This window comes from Dermacentor albipictus, unplaced genomic scaffold (genome assembly GCF_038994185.2).
Source record: "Dermacentor albipictus isolate Rhodes 1998 colony unplaced genomic scaffold, USDA_Dalb.pri_finalv2 scaffold_22, whole genome shotgun sequence".
NCBI classification, from domain to species: Eukaryota; Metazoa; Arthropoda; class Arachnida; order Ixodida; family Ixodidae; genus Dermacentor; species Dermacentor albipictus.
Window position 1 is genome coordinate 754,457 of NW_027225576.1, and position 15,971 is coordinate 770,427.

At 47.8% G+C, this 15,971-nt stretch overlaps 1 long non-coding RNA gene across 2 annotated transcripts in view; it reads left to right on the forward strand.

Moving 5' to 3' along the window:
• Positions 1-3,263: 3,263 nt before the first annotated feature.
• The window catches only part of LOC139052390 (uncharacterized), a 33,685-nt gene continuing 20,977 nt past the window's right edge, over positions 3,264-15,971 (forward strand). For both annotated transcript variants that reach the window (XR_011509883.1, XR_011509884.1), the window contains exons 1-4: positions 3,264-3,424; positions 7,300-7,417; positions 8,053-8,278; positions 14,035-14,269. This is a non-coding gene — a long non-coding RNA (uncharacterized lncRNA). The remainder of the gene's footprint in view (positions 3,425-7,299; positions 7,418-8,052; positions 8,279-14,034; positions 14,270-15,971) is intronic.

Below are 15,971 nucleotides of genomic sequence, written 5' to 3' on the forward strand. Positions count from 1 at the left end.
TGCAGTGTCATTCGTTCTTGTCTCGAGGATTTAAACACGGGTTTTAATGCTCTCCACACCGCGTTTGTTTTCAAGAGTAGATGTAAGCAGGAAAATGTTCACTCACACCCGAAAACACACAAACACCCTCGCACGCACACATACGCACTCTCTCTCCCTCGCACAAGCACACACTCTCTTCCTCACAAGCACTTGCACGCTCTCTCCATCGCACGCACATATATCCATGCGCGCACAAACATGCACTTTTGTCCGCAGGCATGCATGCTGAAAGATGAATACGCACGGTCGCACACGTGCACATTCACACGCCGCCATGCATGCGCCGCAAGCATGCAAGCGCACGCACACATGCACTAACACGCAGATCCAGGAATGCACACACACCGCGAACACTCACACACGCATACACGTACTCGCGTGCATGCATTTGCAAATATGGAGGCACTAGCACGCACACACACTCTCCCCTTGCACGCACACACACGCAGTCTCTCTATCCCTCGCGCATACATACGCTCTTTCTCCCTCGCACACAAACACACTTTCTGTCTCCCCCGCACACAAACGCACTCTCCCTCACACGCACGTACTCTCTCTCCATCCGTCATACGCACGCACACACGCACACGCACACACACACACACACACACACACACACACACACACACACACACACACACACAGCCATCCACACAAACACGCACACATTTCTTCGCAATCGTGCATGCTGAAATTCGAAAACCCGTTGGCACGCGCACACGTTCACACGCGGCCACGCATGCACCGTAAGCGCGCGCACATGCGCACGCACACCCGCTGCGAACGCTCACACACGTCGCGAACGCTGACACACGCATACACGCACTCGCGCGCATGCAAACTCAAATACGGAGGCACACGCCCGCACACTCATACACAGAGCGAACATGCGCATAGAACCATACCCAGGCACGCTCAAGACATGCACATGCATAACCACTCTGTACCATCTCGGTTGCTTCTCAAAAGCCTGCACGTGCCAACAGGCTGCATAACACTCCCTCTACCAATACCTTCTCAATGCCAACTGTTAGAAATCGCTTTATGGTTTAAATTTGGCGCGTTTTCAAGCCAATGTGACCTCTGGCGGGAGGGTGCAAAACGATTTTCTCCTGTCGTTGGACTTCACCTCCCCTGTCTGACTTTCTTTAACTGCTTTAACGTACCACCAATGTTCCGACTAAGTGCCAAAATGCATATGTTGCTAGAAGGGACTACCCTCTTGTTGTAGTCATTTGAAACTTTTTGACCCTCGCCCTATATTCTGAAATATAAATTCGAAAAAAAAATTTCCCATTGAGTTACACTTTTGCGTTGCTGTAAAGTTCCGAAGGAGAATGTCCGGAATTCCTGGACATGTTAGTTCTTGCCATTGGAGTGGAGAGCAAGTAACAAGCGTGAACTTGGATCGAAGAGGGCGTGCGAGGGTGCATGTGAGGCACCATAGCCAGTGGTGTAAAATATAGAACATGTCTAAGGTTGCTAGTTGGGCAGCACGCGCTTTACGTTTCTTCTGATACTGTACCTTATACTTTGAACTAAACAATCGCTTATTCTGTATGTGATTTAGTTAAGTCAAAACATACGCGGGCGTGATAGCGTGGGCGGAGAGACTTCTTTTTAATCAGGGTGGAAGAATAATATGTTATTCCAACCTAGCTGCTCTCAATATTCTTTCCTCTGTAGCTGTGGGGTACGTACCAACATAAAATTTCTCACCATAACACCTAGAGGGAAATCTGGCGCCACCACCTATTGGAGTTTCCTAAGGGGCGCTGTGCCGTCATGGGAATGACGGTATATGTGTCTGCTAGGCTTGTGTTAGCTGGTGTTGTAAGAGGCTTCGTCTAAGACGTGGATATGGCTACACAAATAATGGGTTCCTAAAGTAAAATCTTCATGAAATGTTTCCATTCATGGATATTACATCTTTACTCACCTACAATGCATTACCAGTTGAAGAAAAGAAGAACAGACGACAAACCGTTTCATAGCGAGCACGAATCTTGTCGTCTGTGCTCCAACTTTAGCGACCCGCTGGTACTTTTTACGTATCGTATAATTGTACATGCCATAACAAGTTCTCGTAGTTAAACAATACATGTTTTTGCGTAATAATAAAGCTAAAACAGCTTTTTACGTGCTCTTCTAGTTGAAAATGAATCATTGTGACAGATAGAATGGTGCTTGCCAGGCGCGTCTTCAAGGTGTCCTGGCTATACACGAGAACGATGCGAATCCGAAGTCACAATATACCGACATTCCCATGCATACCACAGCGCAGCAGCGTCAGATTTCCCTCTATGCGTACTAAGGAGGTTAAAGAAGACTACTGGAGTGAAATTCGCCTATACCGGCCTATAGGCTGGAGTGAAGCCGGCGGCGGCCATCTTACGGAGGGCAAGAAGCGGCCTGCCAAGAGCTTCGCAGCGCTCTCGCCGACATTCTCAGCGGTTTTTAAATGCTTAAGAGGTTTCAATGTTCTAATGCAACGCAGTGGGCGATGAGGCGAGCCATATCGGAAGTCTCCGCATCGCAGATATCCGAGTACGGGGGCATTTTTAAAATTTTATCGGCATGTGTATGCAGCTGCCGTAAAGTGCAAAAAAAATCGCGGAATAATTAGCGTTTATTCGCCTTCGTTAATGTAGTCTATAAATTGATCAATCATGAAAGCTGTCAGAAGAAAAAGCAATGAGAAACTGAGAACGTAGCATGATAAATAGCAGTACATGCAACAAGCATCAGTATTCATTATTATCTTCATTATCATCAGGTGTTGCCGGTGCTTTGTTATCCTCATTGAATAGAGGGTCTCGGAACTTCGGTGGCGGCCGTTTTCTTTCAGCCTGAAATGCAAAGTTTTTCTTTATCTTAGAGCAAGGCAGTGCTAATCGGCAACCTTATTTAAATGAGTAGGATGACACTAACATGTCAACTGCTTGTACGTCAACTTTCCTAGAAACGCGCGAGATCGCTAGTACATTTTCAGATCCTCAGAGCAGCGCGTACGGCGAGACAAGGCGATCCGAAACACACAAGCTGCGGCGAGTGGCGTGCTTTTGACCCCCCCCCCCCCCTCGTGAGATGGCCACGCGGCGGCTTCACTTGGCGGGCGCTCCCTCTACCCCAGCAGTTTTTCTTTAACCTCTTTGGAACGTGCTATTCTTGAATTGATCATCATCATTAAGGAGGCTTGTGCTGGCTCGAGCCCGCGCCGTCTCGTGCACGCTTTCGGCGTTCGATCGTGCCTTCGAAAAAAAGTCGCGAGACGTGCACGGAGCTCAGCACAGAGCCGTCGGAGCCACCGGCCCGAACGCCTCTCCATATATCCGAAACCGAGATGGAAGACCTTACTGAAGACGGCGGTGTCATGAAAAAGGTGGGTTCAGTGCGATAAATTAGCCGACTTCTGTTATATCGTGCATATTACTCAGTACGATATCAATGGAGACATTATACTCAGTCCCTCTCCGTTTACTCAAATTCAAATTCGCGCTCGTTCGTCGTGAAGATATATCAGCAGACTGAAATTCGGTACCTCTGCTGTCCTGAACTGGTCATTGGTATCCGATCATTCAGCTATGGCGGCTGTACATCATCCCTCACAACCTGGCACATCAAGCGCAGATAATGCACCCCTGTACCCTGAACCATCTGCTGCAGGGCGCACGCAACAAGCTTCGTTTAATTTGCCAGGATGCCAAGCGTGCGTGAGAAGCGCCCGCAGCAAGAAGACACCGAATAAGCTGCAGGACTACGTTAGGAAGTACAGGACAACCGTGTTTTTTTTTTTTCAAGAGGGGATATGTTATAGAAGGCATCGCTGCCTACCGCAACGTCAATAGAAGGCGCGTGCTAGGAGCCGCCGAAAAAGCAGAAAAAGAGGATGGAATAAACGGAGAGGGGCTGAGTAATGCATCCGTTGATATCGTACTCAGTAATATGCACGATCTTACAACTTCGTTCGTTGATGGCTGTAGCAGGTAGCCGCAGCCACCGTGGTGGTAGCACTGCTCAGGCCCCGCGTTCTTTCAAATGCGTGCGGCTCATGCGCGCAGGTATACAATAAAGGCCGACACACGATTGTGCAGAACCAGGAAAGCTGATCGGCTGGCTTACTGTCGTAGGAATGGTCGCATTGGGCCGTTATACCATTGGTGTCATTAGAAAGTTGAGCGCCTTGCGCACAGCGTCTGCTTGCACAAAACGCCTTTGGTGGCTTTTTGCCGCGGCGCTGTCATTGCGGCTTGGATGGCGCGTAAGCGCCTACGCGCCATCCAATGCCACTTTTGCTCCATCTCTGAATCTGGTTGCAGCACGGTGGAAGCTACAAGAATTCTTAGCCAATAGCAAGGCCGAATGCCCCTCGAGATGTCCTCATCCGCGCCCCGTCGTCTGCTCAGCGTCTGCTTGCCATACATGTTTCAAGCGCCCGTGGTGTCGTCGTCTTTCTTGCGTGTGTTGTTTTTTGGCGCAAAATCTTTTCAGTATGCAAGATCATCAACTAGCCCAGCAGTTAACCCTTAAAAGTATGTTACATGTTCCATGGTTAGTGGATCGGCGCAAAAAAATGTTTTAACACCGTAACGATAAGCTGCGTTTATATGCATGCGACAGCAGGGCTTCGGGTTTACCTGTACGCTTTCCCTGCGGTTACCTTGCAGCCTCCTTAGCAAGTAGCACGCGCGAATGCCCTTGCAAATGTTCATCCGGCCCACAGTGTCTGTTCGCCGTCTACACTTGGCGTTTGCTCGCTACCGTCATCACGTACCATGCTAGAATGGTAGTAATGGTAGTAGTGATGAAAAAGAAAATTTAATTATGGGGTTTTACGTGCCAAAACCGCTTTCTGATTATGAAGCACACCGTATAGTGTGATACTCCGGAAGGTTCGACAACCTAGGGTTCTTTAATGTGCACCTAAATCTAAGTACACGGGTGCTTTCGCATTTCGACCCCATCGAAATGTGGCCGCCGTGGCCGGAATTTGATCCTGCGACCTCGCGCTTACCAGTCCAACACCATAGCAACTAAGCAACCATGGCAGGTAATTAATGATGCAGTGAATCATTAAGCTTTTATAGCGTTCCGCATCGTCAATGCATCATCAATGCTAATGCTGTGGTGCCATCTGATAACTAGAAATCAGACAAGTTTTACGGCTCGGTGCCACGTCTGTAGTCCTAGCAGCGTGAAAACAAGAGGCTGATCTCAATAATTACGACAAAACATACCGAATGATTTAACGTCAGCTTGAAATGAGGCTTATAGCAATGACGAATTTTGGCGCTAGTTTCTCGCTGACAGGGCGTATAGCCAGTAACAAGCGCCAATTCGGATCGGAGCGGGTGGTCGGCGCTGCATGGGCACTGCTATGTCGCCACGGTTATAGGGTGGCTGTTACGATTATAGGCGTAACTGCCTAAGTAATTTCGGTATACGATGTGCACGCACAAATGACCTAACATGTCATGTACCGCTGTACCATATTATGTAGCGAGTAAAAATGACTCTCTAGTGTAGCCAATGATCAGCCAGCTATGCCCGGAACTATATGCAGTCTTTTTTTTCTTTAGCTGCAGCAAAATTTTAAAGATTACCTATGGTAGATAGCACAAGTCTAAACCTTGATCTAAATTACTCGATGAGGCGGCCATTACTCCTACGAGAAATCAAAACATTCAATTGAGAAATAAACGTAAATACGTTAGTTAACCTTTTAATTAGTCACTTTACACCACACATTTCAATCTACGAATTATAGCCGCTGAGTTCGCACGGCGTATCCACTTGGAAAAAATTATCTGGGCAGTACCAGTTCCGAGATATTAAGTTTTCGATGAAGTGCACTGGTGTTCCGGTTACATTTTTTGAGAAACGACTGTTCAATGCATTCAAGCAAAAAAAACAACTGGAACCGCATGCATTTCGACAGACACATTGAAAATAAATATCTCGGAAGTGGTGTGGACCACAAAATTTTTTCCAAGTAAATACGCCGTGCGAACTCGGCGGCTATAATTCGTAGATTAAGATATGTGACGTAGAGTAACGAATTAATATGATAATTAGCGTAATTATATACGATAATTATTCAACTGAAGATTTTAATTTCTCGTATAGAGGTAATGTCCGCCTCAGCGAGTAATGTAGATCAAGGGTTCGAATTGCGCTATCTGGCATAGACAATCTTTTAAAAAATTGGTGCAGCTAAACAAAGAAACACACCTTGAATACCGCTGCGCAAGGATACTACCTGTGCACGCCTCGCACCTTCGGCAGTGCTGCAGCCAACTTGTGGTGTGGAGTATAGGCGCACCTTTCTGAAGAGCCAGACGTCGCAGCCTGCTGAAATTTGGATACAATGCGAATGTTTTAGTAGCCTACAGTCTAAAAAGGTTTTTGACCGATCGCGGATTGCTGATTTAAGAATTGGACTAGAAAAATTTGGAATAGTTTTACGTTATAGCGCCCCGGTATTCACACGCCCCTAGAAATCTTCGTCATGCAGGAAACACAGCTCGTAGCATTGGCAACAAGCAGACCGTGTGCATGAGCTGAAATGCTCGCAAAGTTATACTCGCCACACCCGAAGACAATGTGAAAATGCATTTCATTTGCTACTCAGTGTGCTAACGAACGCATGGAAATGAGCAAATGAAATCTTCATTTTCTTCTCCTCCCTATTGGCGTTTCGTGGTGCTGATGTACGTGCGTACCAGATTCTGCAATCCAAGGCTCCACAAGAAGTTGAAGTATTCTGGACTTGTTGAACAACAGACATTTCCCACCATAAACAAACAACGAAACAATTCTCCGCTGCGGTTTTCTCCCCTTCGTGGTGTTGCCGTCCCGAGATCGCACCAATCGCTGCGATGGATGCGACGTTCGACCAACCAACTTAGAGGTAACGCGTTGCAGACCATCTGCGACGAGTGCGATTTCGATTTCCCTCGCGTGCGACGGAAACTGCACTTCCGGTGCGACGAAAAGTGCGGCATTTGAAACGGCCTTTGCTACTACGTTCCTCAGGCACATCCCCCCATGGTAGCTGTGCGCGATCTTTCTTGTTCACCATTCGTATAACTCGACGTAAGGGAGCAGAAGACACAAAGGACACCTTGCAGCAACAGAGCCTGCCAGTAGATGGTAGCACACCATGCAGTCCCAATTCTCAGCCAGTCGCTTTTCTCATCAAGAATGTGGCCCTCATCTTGTACATAACTGTGTCGATTGGCGTGCCTTTTACCGCAGATAACCCAACCAGGGTCAGGGCCTGTTGTCACCCGACACGCTAAAATGCCTATGTGAAATAAAGCTGGACCGAGCGGATAGATTCTACGTGGATGCGAAACACTCCCCACCGCTGCAAGTGAGTGTCTCAGACCAGACGGTAACGATGCCTTCCAGTGGGCGCGCAGGAGATCGGCCATGTTCTGTAGAAGTGAACTGGCGCTTGTCTCCGCTGCACCATAGAAACTAGCGTCATCCCTCGTGGGGGCACACTGCAGGACGTTGATGGCTGTTCCTGTTCGCCCATTGCGAAGACGCACGAGAGAGAATGTTGCCAATGCATCTTACTCCCGGCCGCCATGCGCATGCTGTTTCATTGCCAGAGAATGGCAACTGTTGAACCAGCATATAGTTATACCGTGCGAAGTACTCAAATTGCGCTTGCCTCGATCCTTGGATTGGCTTAAAATATAATTTGCTTTTACATTTCTTAAATTTTTTTTATAGAGTAACTGTTCTTGTTCACTTGCATCGGTTTCCCTTGACGATACTAATATTGTGCAGTATGCAGATGCAATTCCGACTGCTACAAATTTTTTTTTCGACGCACAAATGAGCGTTTAGCGTTTTCGCCGTGAAATATGTAGTATTTTGTACTGCAACACAATACAGCACTTTCGCTACGCATAAAGGCACTGATCAAATGATAAAAACAAAATCAAGTAAAATGCTTCGACATACTGCCTAAAGTAGAGTGTTTCCTTCGCAACGCAGTCTGAAAGAACTAGGAGTACTGGGGCTGCAGACCGCTGTACAGAGCATGCGACGGGGCGAAGAATGTCACGTCAATGATGGATTCGGAGCCCAGGGGTGCCTCCCTCGCATCCCGCCGAACGCAACACTCGTTTATCAGATCGCTTTGGTAGACTGCACCGAGATGGAATACGACGGCGGCGCGGACATCAACTCCCGGCTAATGCCTACCAACACTGTATTTGGGGTGAGTCGACAGCTTGCTGTCGCGTTGTATGGCGCCGGTTGCTTGGTAGTGCCGTCTTCATGGAGTGTGGAAATGGTGTTGACCAAATCGTGCACGGTACTACGACTAATTACTGAGTATAAAAGGGACGTTCCTGAGTATGAGTGTCCGAGTTCCTAATTCCCGAGTATGAAAGGCACATTAATGCTTGGAGTAGCGTCTTAACGTCTCCGCGTTAATTCACGGAGTAGCGAGAAACTGCGCGCAGTACTGCTAAAGATGTCGACGCGTAAGTTCGAAAAAGCCCTCGTCATGCATCCCTCACAAAAAAGGCCAGTTTGTGATTTCATTGTGGTCCGTCAAATGTGAGCCGTAGTGCGGCGTAGGCCCTCTTCACAATAGTCTGTCTGCAGAGCCACCGCACGTCAGAAACGCGATGCATGCCGCAGTCACGTATCCGTGCCTTGATCGGGTTTCGTGTTGAGGTATACGCCCTTTACCTAAGGCGCTAATACGCCTATGGAGTTCCTTCGCTATGCTCGCTGGGGAGCACGCCGCATGCAAAAGTAGATGTAGTGCTGCCAGACAACGGCCTCGGAAGAGCACCAGAGATTGTAGCAAAGCGGGTGGTGCAGGACAATCAAGGCAGCACGCAAAGTGCAACGGGGGAATCGAAAATCTGGAACGAGCGTGGCCAAAGGCCAAGGAGGCCAAAGCGTACCGGGGCTTATTTCGCATGGCGAACAGCTGAACGGTCCAGGTTCCTGCTTTGGTGTCCCCTCGCTTTTTTCTTGGTGTCTTGGAGGCGCCACCAGAGTGTCCTAAATAGTGGCCCGTCGCTTACGCATCGTACTTACGCAAATGCGAATGAGCGCGCGCTTTATGGCGCATACATGACGTCTTTAGACGAAGACTATTCCCTAAGGCGCCGATACGCGGCTGCAGTAGGCTTTCCATCCCTCCCGTGCGGCGGCACTACAGACGCCGCCTCTACTCAACACAGGTTGACAATTACGCGCTATCCCGTCCGTACAACGCCACGTAGAATATCTATATATATGCAATCCCAGCCTAAGATCACTAGTGTGAGCCGTTGCTGAAGCGCTGCTTGCACAGCCCAGCATGGCGTCACCTCTTTCTTTTTTTTTTTTAACACCGTGCGAATTGCTCCCGAAAATGTGGCATTAGCCCGCATTGCCGACAGGTGCTGCGTCCTTTTGACGGCCTTCAGCTACAGCTTCTTCTGCTCTCCTTCCGACGCAGATATGTTGTCGCAAAGAACGCAACGGCAGCCGTATTACGCGGCCGGCACCGTCCCCGCTGCGGAAAGTTGCTACGCGGCGGCAGCAACGTTCCTGGAGTCGGCGCCTGTTGCGACCGATGATAAGAACAACAACAAAAGACGCAGGCTGCTGGTTAAGCTTTATTCAAAGCGAGCACAGTGCGCCTTGCGCATGCACAATCCCAAGCTGGTACGGACGGGTTGACATGTGCTTGCCAAACGGGCTGATACAGTTAGTGGCACAGCTGGCGCTTTATCTAGCGCGCCCTTCCCGCCACAGCGCGGCGCCTTGGTGTTAAGAGAGCTAGTGTTTCTGTATATGCTCCCGCTGCGGGAGCATATACAGGAACACTAAAGAGAGCGTCCGCTATCTGGTGCTTGATGCGTCGTGGAAAAAGTACGCGCTCACAAACTCCTGCGGAGCGTGTTTGGGGGCGCTGCTTTTTGATGCGCGCGGACGGTTAGTCGCGGGATATTTTTTTTTTCATTTTTCTCGGGCTGCTTTCAGTCGGAAAAAATGAACGGACAAAAAGTAAATGGCTGAAGACATAAGCAGTTTTAAGTTTCTTTCAATTTTCTACAAATTATTCATTGATAGCATGGTATTCAGAGCAGTAGTTAAATATTATATAAATGCAATTTATTAATGAATTGAATGGCATCGAAAAAAATTTCTTGGCGGCTGGTCTAGTCGAATGTGAGCAATATGCACTTGGTCCAAAACGCGATGCATAATTGCTCTGACGTCCTGCATACATGTGAGGATTTCGTGCTTATCGCGCTGACGCAACTCGGCGCGCCTTGAGGTTTGTTGGGTCCAGCAGCAGGGCACGCCGGGAGGTGATGACGGCCTGAAAGAGGTTGGGGAGGACCCTAGAGGTATTCAAGGGGTCATCGAGCTGGATTCACGCGGTATAGATCAAATAAATTTCTCCCCGCGAACTAGCACCGGGTAACCCGATCACCACGCGTTGGCACAGTGCATGATCCGCAAGCTGCGTTCCTTCTTATCCAACGCGGGAACCGATGCACCTGAGCAGCATTTGCAGCCCGCAAACATTGGCGACGCCGGCTCGGGCCTCGTCAATGAGGCGTCGCCGAGGCTGCAAATGCTGCTCAGGTGCATCGGTTCCCGCGTTGGATAAGAAGGAACGCAGCTTGCGGATCATGCACTGTGCCAACGCGTGGTGACCGGGTTACGCGGTGCTAGTTCGCGGGGAGAAATTTATTTGATCTATATTGTGTGAAGCCGCTCTGAAGCCGCAGTCGGTGCACGTCAAAAAGAGCTGCTGTTGCTGGAGGGTGGCCTTGTCGAACTGGAGCGAAACTACGAAGACCCCGTACGAGTGCTTATACACTCTATTCAAGCGCTTCTGCGTGCGCGCGCACTCTGTGTGCTAACCACCACTTAGCGGTTGAAGTGAAGCTCTCGGAACTGTGAGTGAGTGAGTGAGTGAGTGAGTGAGTGAGTGAGTGAGTGAGTGAGTGAGTGAGTGAGCGAGCGAGCGAGCGCGCGAGCGAGCGAGTGAGTGCGGTGGGCGGGCGGGCGGGCAAGATTATATTACCCTGTTTCACTCCATATATGTCGGTTGTTATTAAAGAAACAAATTATGAACTATATTAAGAAAGCACGTTAAACAAAAAATTTATTTCGACGTTTCGGTCGGGGACCGCGCTATATATAATATGAATTGCCAATTACTATATTGCATTGAGAAAGAGAGGCATCATCGACAGTTGTTTTTCTATTCAACTGACGTATACCTGATTCACTGACGGTGACTATTCGGGGCCGGTAAAATATTTTAATTCGTTTTCTGAAATCACATAAAATCTACATAGGATGCAGGTATAAAAAGCAACGAATACCTGACAGAGGTCCCTGATCCCGCATAGCAGTAGCAGCAGTACAATGAATTAAAAAACACACAATTTCCACAAACATTCCTAATTAAAAAAGAAACCGCAGTTTCACCTTGAAAAGCGGAGCATTGATTGAGACAGCAAATTATAAGACAGCTATATGCTGTAATCTGAGTTGTTCTATAAGCTATATAAAGTGCTGTAAATATGCGCTTACTAACTAAATTAACAACGACAGTGTCACGGGCGCACAGGCAAACAGGAACACACGTCACTGGATGACCGCGGACACTCGCTCTCAGAACGCTGGTGTGATGATCGGCAGCAGCATCGAGTGAATTCCCTTTCGGGCTGCCCCTCGCTTCAAAGCGCAATAGGCGCGCGAGAATACAGCGCAAATGAAGCCACCATCTCGGTTCCGCTAGCCTTCGAACACACCTCAGATTACCTGCAACAGCCGCGGCCGGTGTAGAAGCGGAGACGCATGCTACCCTGACCCCCCCCCCCCCCCGCCCCGCTCCCTCTCCTGGCGCACGCAAAACAGCCGCCGAGCACCCTCCCCGCCTTCCTGACTTGCGCGCGCGAAAATACGTGGTCGCACCAAGCCACCATCCTTATCGGCTCAACCTCGCGTGCGTTCCCTCGTACGTACAACACACGGCGCGCCGCCGCGATCCTATCGCACTTGTACTTCATACGGAACCTCACAGCGACGACAACAATTCTCCTGGATTGCTTAATTGCTATCGCAATAAAATAATTGGCGTTTTAACTATTCAGCACAAATTTTATAGCGATGCCTTTTTCCTGTCCTATTCCTTTTCTTTTTCGCCAGTGTTCAGAGCGATGCTCCGTTCGCTTTAGATCAGTGATCAGCTATCCATGAACTGTGGAAAAACGTGACTAATTAAGCGTGGAACGGTAATAATTAGCACGCAATTAAGTTGCTCAAGCATCGCAGTTAGAAGTTCCTTATGATTTTTCCTAACTTCCCAATTGATACCTTGAGAATGTGACACTAGTGATCCCGTTAGATTACTATAATTTAGATTTGGTTATGCTAGGTTAGGGTGAATTTATAGTCAACAAAAAGTTACTAGCGACAACTTCAGTCAACAGTGAAAGATATGTACTTAGTTTCCTTGGCGTAATGATCTATTTCTTGTTCTTGTTTTTTTTACGTTAATGCATGACAGCTAGGACCTTCTTTGTATATTGGCCCACTGTCATGACGGTGAAGAATGAGACACTGTCAAAGACGTGACATCAGTATCGCCCAAAAGGTGAAGCATCGATTGCAATAGCAAATTAGTAGACATACGACGACGATACGAAGTAAGGATAGTAATTTTATGGGCCGTATGGACTGGTGAATTTTCGCTTACTAAATTAACAAGAATGCTGTCGCGCGCGCGTGCAGTCAAACAGAAACACCTCGTTCGGTAAGCGCTGATATTCGCTGTCAAAACGCTGGTGTGAGGAAGAGCAGCAGCGAGCGAGTTGTCCTTTGCGCCGCCTCTTGCTTCAACGTGACCTATGCGGCGAGAACATAGCGCAGACGAAGCTATTAGCCCTCGGCGCACCTATAGACTCTGCACTCATGGCAGGTCGCTTTCAAGATAGAGCCCACGCGGCCACGCTCAGCCGCGCCATACGCAGCCGCCGCCGGAGTAGAACTCTCCCTACCCCCCCCCCCTCCTGGTGCCTTGCGCGCTCCCCGCCTTCCTTCCTTGCTCGCGCGAGATCAAGCCACCACCCTCGGCCCACCCTCGCGATCTATCTCTACACCTACAGCATAGGCGAGCGGCAACGATGTTATTGCACTTGGACTTTCTGCGGGACATCACGGCGATGGCGACGGCAAAAATGCGCCTGGACTGTCCATATAATTGCTATCGCAACAGCAGCGAACGCTTTATTGGGTGCCCCTGATTGCTCACAAAAACAAGCAACACTCGGAGCAAAACGAAACGGCGAGCACGTAATTGTGAGAATCTGATCGACGGCTTGTCGGCCATTTATGCGTGATTCATCATACATTCCAGCGTAATCGCTGGTGCGCGCGTACGTTCTAGAATGTACACCGCTATTCGAGTAGTTCATGAAATGTGACAGGCAAGGCTCCCGCGTTACAGATTTCGAGATAGTTCCGATACATGCAGACGCCTCCTGCGTTGAGCGATGAGCTTGTAACAGTTGTAAACGGGTGAAAAACTGCCGCTGGAAAATGACTAACACGCGTGTCATTCTGCATTTATTACCATGCCATGTAGGGACCAACAAAAAGCAGCATGCACGCGAGGCATTCTCTTAACGGAGTCTACTTGAGTGGCACAAAATTTTTTCTGCACTCTTTTGCTTTATATATTCAGTAGTGTTTTATGCCTTCACTGAAGGTAAAGCAGCCTATAGTACAGCCCACGCCACGCAGCGCCATGGTTGTTAAGGTGAACTAACAGGTACAGGCAGCGGCTCGATATGATGGGAAGCTGATGAAAGTTGTGCTGATTGCTCCGAACTCTATTTTTCCTCCACGTTTACTTTACGTTTTGCTCTACAGTGTGAGCGTTCGTCATATATTGACATTGGTCTCTTGGTCCTGTCCATGTGCCTCACATGTCTCAACAACAAGACTTCGGAAGAGCTGGATTTGAGAGCCGGGCACCGAACTGTCTTTCGTAAATATCTTCAGCCAAGAAGACTTCGAATACATCAAAATGATGTGTTGGGACCTAAGGCTTCCGTGCTACGACGTCCAGGGAGGCCTCAAAGCGCGCCGCCCTTTGTTGTGAGCTCGCTCCCCCCTTTGCACAGCCGGATTTGTGTACCACAGGCACCGGCCCAACCAGCAGTACAGGGCAGCCGTGGTGAGTCTAAATAAAACTGGCCGCCAAAAAGTGTCGTTTGTGTCCCCACGCGTATACTGCACGCTTCTGTCGTGGAGAAATACGGAAGCATTTCAGCATGTAACTCCAACTTAACCAGAAGAAAGGGGGTTAACCGAGGGGCCCGATTTTTATTAGTCTTAAGATGCCAACAAACATTGACACCAAGGACAACATAGGGGAAATTACTTGTGCTTAATAAATGAAATAAAGAAACGATAAACTAATGCAAATTAAAGTGGATGAAAAAACAACTTGCCGCAGGTGGGAACCGAACCCACAACCTTCGCATTTCGCGTGCGATGCTCTACCAATTGAGCTACAGCGGTGCCGTTTCCCCATCCACATTCTTGGGTATTTATGTGCCCTAGTAGAACCCTGGGAGTGTTAGCCAGCGCCACCACTCACAGACCTTGACGGCGTACGTGGAACGTCCTTTTTGATGCAGGCGTCACGAGAACGTGATCTGTTTGGGTGAAGGCAACTGGTCAATAAACCCACGCATGCTACCTGTAAGCATCAATGTTGCCGGATTCGAGACCCTCGTTATGTAATAAACGAGAAGAAAGGGGGTTAACCGAGGGGCCCGATTTTTATTAGTCATATCCAGTGGCGTAGCGAGAAATTACGATCGGTGGGGGAGGCTTACGTTGCAGCTCGGCATCTCCCTTAAGAGGAAGCTTTAGCTCTGGTGCTTCTATCTAAATACATGTAGAAGGTGAATTCGTTTTTCTCGGCAACAACTGCACCAAATTTGACAAAGTTTGTTGCATTTAAAAGAAAAACTTAGTTTAGTGACTGTATGTTTCGAATTTTGGATTTAGGTTGTCATTCCTTTATTAAAAATTGGCCACAATTGCAAATTTTCAGAAAACGAAACTATCAAGTTTAAAACTCTGTAGCTCAACAATCAAAAGTCATATCACAATTCTGTGAATTTCATCTAATAGCACATCTACGGCGCACAAAATTGATATGCTACGCATGAATCTAAAAAATTTAGTATTATGGAAACACGGCTTTTGCAGAACCCTTGTGCATAACGTAACCAATTCACGTAAGATACAAATTGACATGCCAAATTTGTCCGCTTTGACTGTTATAATAGATGCCGTTGACAGAACCGCGATATCTGTTCTTGATGCCGAGCTGTTAGTTTGTAAACCTCGTGCTGCTATTTTTACCGACCTTTCAAATTTTTCGAAATATTTTAAACAAAATAAGGCTCTAAATCGAAATTCCGATTGAAACAGACACTACAATTTAACTTTATATCTCAAATGCAACAAATTTCATTAAAAGCGATCGAGAGGCTATCTAAAAAAAAGGCGTTTCTGCGTTTTACATGTATACGGATAGGCCGCGTCGGAGTGGGGCCTGAGCTAAAGATTCCTTTTACAGAATTTGTCGAGGGATCAAATACATGAATAATTATTGCATTGGCATGGCCAAAGATGCTGCAAATGAATTCTTTAACGCTACGCACCGTAAAAACAAGTAAAATGTATCATTCTTCATAAAAGAATATACTCGTATGCGGCAAAAATTGTGTCTAAAATAACTGATATCAATGCTTCCATGTTTTTGTCTATGTAATAAGTAAAGTAAATATCACACGAACTTTAGAACTATATCAGTTCGAAACCAGCAAAGCAGTGCATGCCGCTGATATCAAAAATGTAAA